The sequence below is a fragment of the Diadema setosum genome, chromosome 13 (assembly GCF_964275005.1).
Source record: "Diadema setosum chromosome 13, eeDiaSeto1, whole genome shotgun sequence".
Taxonomy (NCBI): domain Eukaryota; kingdom Metazoa; phylum Echinodermata; class Echinoidea; order Diadematoida; family Diadematidae; genus Diadema; species Diadema setosum.
In genome coordinates, this window is record NC_092697.1 from 29,097,774 (window position 1) to 29,103,904 (window position 6,131).

The window sequence follows — 6,131 nt, forward strand, 5'->3', positions numbered from 1 at the left end:
AAAAAATGCAATACCTCCCTCTCATACCCAGGAGATTCGACCTGAGGGGACAAGGGGAGCAAAGGAGCCCCCCCCCCCATATTTTAATCTGGGGGGGGGGGTGGAGCAAACATATCCTTTAGCCCCAAATAATATCAGACATTCCATTTTCCTTGATTTTAGTGGAAAATTTTCCAAATAGCGGTGTAGCGGTGTAGATATCCATTAATAAAATGCAGAAGTTCCTTCTTGTTGAGCGTTGTTGAGGGGATAGCTTCATTAAATCAACCCTCCCCACCCCCCATATTGTTTGATTTACAATATCCCAAATTACATCAAAATGTGCTTAAGAGACTTTTGTTTTTGAAAATTTGAATTCTAATGCGATAGCTTCTTTCATACACAGGAGAGTCGATCTCGGGGGACAAGGGGAACAATTGCCCCCCCCCCCATGAAAATATGTGGGGGTGGGGGCATTTCATTTTGCCCCAAATAACTTTTTGCTTTTTGGTAGAAAATTGACCAAACATTTCACTTAAATTGTACACTAGATCGTTCATTTTCAATCCTGAAAATGTACAATCTCCCTGTCCCGTTCGGTTTCCTTCATTACACTTATAGAAAAGATACCGAATAGTCCATCACGAAGTGTGCACAAAATTTGCCACTTCTATTTCAACAAAGGTCGCTTATGTCAGAGGAACACCCCTTTTCAATTCACCCCTCCCTGCTCGTTTCCCAACCAAATACAAGCAGATTTTGTACACTTTTTTCATTCTTTAATTTTTCAAATATTTTCAAAAATGTCTGTAAAACGTAACTTCATTTCAGTTTTCTTCGTGTGGGAAGGGTATGGGATACACCCTTCCGCTCCCTATCCCTGTTCTGGTATAGCCTCCCCTTCATGCATTGACCATAGCTAACCTTAGAGGGATTTACAATTTCTAGATATGCCACTGCAATCACACACACACACACACACACAAAAGGATACCTCCTCCAACAAACTCTCCCAAGCCGGTGTATAGCCTCCTTCAGTAGATAACAGACTTGTTACATTTGATGCAAATTTTCAGCTATTCCACCGAAATATGAGTCAAATCGTTGAATTTTAATTCTAAAAATGCGAAAGCTCCCACTAATGGAAAGGGAATTCTACACCCCCACCCTCCCCATCCACTCAACATAAACACCATGGGGAAACGACCGTTTCCCAAGTTACATCAAAATGTGCTTACGAGATATATTTATTTGAATTCTAAATATGCAAAAGCTCTCGTTGATCGTTGAATTTCCATGATGAAAATGCAAGAGATTCTTCTTATACGCAGGTAATCGATCGGGGGATGAGGGGGCAGTTGTCCCCCCCCCCCCCCCATTAAAATATTAGGTGAGGTTAAGCTTTTCATTTTGCCCCTAATAGTACCCGACACGCGGAAATTTTTCTTGCTTTTTTGATAGAGAATCGTCCAAATATTCCAAGTAAATTATGCACTGTCCCGTTGAATTTCAATGCTGAATTTGCAAATCTCCCTCCACCGCCAGGTTCCTTTCATTACTCTTATAGTCCCTCCCCCCTCCCCCATTGTTCCGATGGACCTGTACTAGGGTCCCCGATCTGACCAGGTTAGCGTCCCTGGTCAGTGACGGAGCATTAATCTGCACATTACTTGAATATGAGACCGTTCTGAATCAAATCATTTTCACACAACAATAGATATACAATGAACTCTTGAATGAATCCCATAAGGATTGGAATAATCATCTCCCAGCATTTCCACTGATTCCCCCTGATCAGTTACTAGCCTTCCCCTTAAACACAAAATTTCAAATGGAAAAGACGATGTTGTTCTATTTGCCATGGTAACTACATAACATCAGCTATTGTCAATCTGGCATCAGCCAATGATCTTCTGGCATTTCTCGTTCTTACCGGGGCCATCGAGGTCTCTATGACTATGATCACACTATTCCTCATGCGAAAGGGTGCTACGCATATGTGAATATGAATATGATATAAATAATGCCGCGAATATTTTCCTTCATAATCCCGCTCTATTTCAAACATACACACGCAAAATTCTAGTCACACACATCTTATGCCAATGAATGGCTATAACTGACCAATCAGGGGCAAGGATGCAAGAGATTGCTCCCATCTATCAAACAATGTTTCATACAAATGTAACCAGACGACTGGTGACAAGAATATTATATTCTTTAAGTTTCTCTTTTCCCGTTCCCGCGCTGTGGATCACGGGTTCACGGGGTTCTGGAACCTTCCTTGGCAGACTTGTCACGTGGTCAAGCGAGGTCCTGACCCCCTTTTTTTTTTTTTTTACCACCCTTTATTTTATGCTAATTATAGCGTTAACCAATTCTTTCAAATATGCAAATAACTTTCCCCCAAACCGGAAGTCAGGAACACCACTCGGCGACTTATCGCAGTTCGTCCGACGTCGGTATCCTCTTAACCTCTCTTCGCTCCGCGCCTCCTATTTTACAGGTAAAATCACACTTTTCGTATTACTTATTTATGAATTGCTTATGCAAGTTACTTTTGTAAGACTTCGTAGATGGTTTTGAACCCAGTCTTTCATGTCTGTGTGTGATAGTAAGCCCGGTATTTAAGTGAAAAGTTAGTTCTCAAAAGTTGACGAGTGTCTTGATAATTTTCGTCGACTAGCTATATGTCGTGTATCAGCTCGCCACAGAACGCCAGTTCTGCGAGAGAACATATTCGATGGGTACTCGAAGGGTTATACACACTTCGCACTCTGAGTCTATAAGAGAATATTCTATTCGTTCGACAGTTGATATACAAATTGAAAGTGCATGATATTCCTTTATCTGAAAGGGCAGACGCAGGTGATTGACGCCTTATTGTACAATGGGCGAATCGTCTTAAATTTGTTAATCACATTGTTTTAAATTTGAATAAAAGTAATCCACTGTTCGCGAAGAATAAAGGTGCGTTCCGCTCAGCTGAGAGGAGTGCACAAGGGGTAGTCTACGAGTCGAGACCTGCCGAAGTGACAGCCGGCTAAGTCTGGCCGTAAATGTTGATATTGAACATTTGCATTTTAACTGGGAAACGTAGATGAGTAGAGGGATGAAATGACGATCATTAATGTGAAAGTTCGTGTACAGTATAATATTAACGTGCAGGTGTCGAACCAAGACGAAGCTTCGCAAGGTTCGTGATGTAGACTATCGATACGTTTCGAAGTACCGATGTTCGGGGAAAAGCTAGTCTCAGTAGAAGTTACTGAAGGGGAAGAAGTGTTCAAAAAGTGCACTCTATGCCATAATATTCGAGGTGTACGAGGTATTAACTGTAGAACTAGATCCTCTGTGGAGTCAGTTCATAATAATGTTATAAATGTATTACAAGTACGCCAGCGAACTGCTTTCTTAAAGTTTCATACGGTCAATCCTAAGGGTAGAGTAAGGCGTTGGATAGACTAACATTGGGTCTGACCAACGTGCATCATTCCAAAGGTATGTGAGTGATAGTGGAAGTAGTTGTCCGCAGTTGGGACTGACCACCCCCCCCCCCTGTTCATGTTGTAAATCTTGCCTAAAGTACCGTATGCCGCGGCGAGAGAGAGAGAGACAGACAGACAGACAGACAGACCGAGAGGAAGAGTGGGAGAGAGGGACGAAGAGGATCACAGCCGTTGCTAAGGGTTACTCGCAGAGAACAGGGGGCTCGCTTCGTACATCCTTGGTCTATGTAACTCTTTGTTTGACTGCAGAAGTCGAATCCGACTCTGTTCGCGTTCGTTTTACGCTGTTTTCACTTTCAAAGGGGAAATAAGTTTTGAGTTTACTCGTCGCCGTGATCGTAGTTTAGAGAATGTGGCGGCTTAGCGAATTCGATTCGATGGTACGATAAACGTTGCATCATTAACATGTTTAATGTGACGGCTTGTTTGCAGTTATAGTAGATGATTTAGGAGTAAACGTCTACAATCAGATATATGAGCATGATTTCCCCTTTTCTGCTCGTGTTACGATCGAGGAATATCCGGTTATTATTGTCACTTTGCTGTACATATATGTTTATTTTTTGTTAGTCGTCGTGTATAGCTTTAATCCATTAAATTGGCATGGATGTCAAGTGACACGGATGTCGGGTATTTATTTGGAAATTTGAGTAGTTATAGTACCCAGGTAAGCCAATAATTTAAAGTAAATGCATTATTTCATAATGAAGAAATAAAATCATTTCATTGGATAACAGAGTAAATGAATAAATTGTTTTAGCATTGTTTGGGTTAATATGACTACTCAGAGAAAGCAGTTTTTATATGATTACGGATATTTCGTTTGATTAAGCTCTGCGTTAGAAAATACAATCGTAAAGTTATTTATACATCGAGCTAATAAGGTGAATCATGTGTTTGTTTATTTTTGTACTAGGTGATTTTATGAAGTCATCAAGTTGCATAGTTTAGTATACAACGGTAATGGTTAATAGTAATAATAATATACGCATTAATGATGAATAAGGAGGACGGGAAATGATAATAATTGGATTTAGAATAATTCAATTAATGTAATAAAGTAGATTGTAACAGTACACGAGCATTAGGGAAGTCCAATACGCTCTAGTTAGGTAGTAAGGTAGTGAATTAAGATAGTTAATGAGTGGTACTGAACATCTTCGAGGTAAAGATGCATCACAAGTGACAGTCTTCCTTTGTGTTTTAACATTTGAGTCGGCATTGAGGAGAGTGTTTAATAATAATATGTTTGTTTTATTCTTGCCCTGCACTCTTTGTACATATACGGCGGCTGACTTGCTGTTTATTATTTTGTGTTCTTTGTTTACCTCCGTTTGGAAGTTGAAGTTAAGTAAATAAATGGCAGTTCGTCCGACGTCGGTATCCTCTTAACCTCTCTTCGCTCCACGCCTCCTATTTTACAGACTCAACTCCCTTCAAACATTCTTCATCTAGCCCCACCCTACTCCAAGGGAGGGTTACACAAAAAAAGCAATCAGAGATGAAGACCTGAGAACAGATATCACTTCTCCACTCTGAGGCTGGTTGATCCTATTTGACACAGCATTATCTGCGCAGGCTGTACTCCAGGGAAATAGTTCACAGTATATTCTGTCCTGTTCAGTGAGGTACGTACTTTGCTAATCTACAGCCTTGCGCTTCACGAAGTTTTTTTTTTTTTTATTGCAATTGTCATAGTTTTGTTTTATGACCATATTACACAGACCTTCATTGAATTAGGCTCAGGTAGGGTGTTTGTAGGCCTATCATTTTCTTTCAGTGATTTTTTACATAATGAATGTACATGGGTCTGCAAATATCTCCTTCCGAAAAAAAAAAATGAACAGAAAAAAGAAAAAAACAAATTCTACAGAAAACTGAAATGTTATGACATCAGGAACAGATAGAAATATAAAGCTACATTTGCTTGTTATTTCTTCTTTCTTTTCATTACTGATTTCTCCTGCCGTTATTACGATCTATATAATATTAGGAAGTGATCTCGACATCACAGAAAGTCTCTCTTGTCTTAAATGTAAAGTGGCAGAATAAAGCATCGCTTTGTTTGATAAACCAATAAGTTTGTTTCTTCTTTGTTATTAGAATCGATTCAAAGCTTTCAATAAGTAAAGTCGGAACCAACGTTTTGAAAAAAAAAAATGTATGGGCAAATGTTAATTTGTTCACTTTTTATCACTAACGTTAATAATTCTGAAATCAGTCTTTTTCAAGTTTAATTCAATTAATTTAGGAGTTTCCAGTTCTCGGGAATTTGAAAGATAACGGACATTTTACCACATCCAATAATGCGATGACTGCTACATTACAAATATATTTTAAGGTTGAGAATTAGTAATACAGCAACAATTTCTTTTTTCTATTTCGGAACTATTGTGTTTTGGTGATATTCTTAGAATGGAAGATATTCCGCTGGTTGTATAAGTAATAAAGAGAGAATACGTATGAAATGCAGGGCAATATTTTGGAAGAAACATTTTCGTTAAATATGTCTTCATGGTTCTTCTTCCCTTCTTAAATCTAGGGCCTGAACGACTTCAACAATACTATGAACCAAAGTATCACCGACTCGAGTCAAACGCTTATTCTGACCATGGCAGTGGGACTGACGTTTACTTGGCAAGC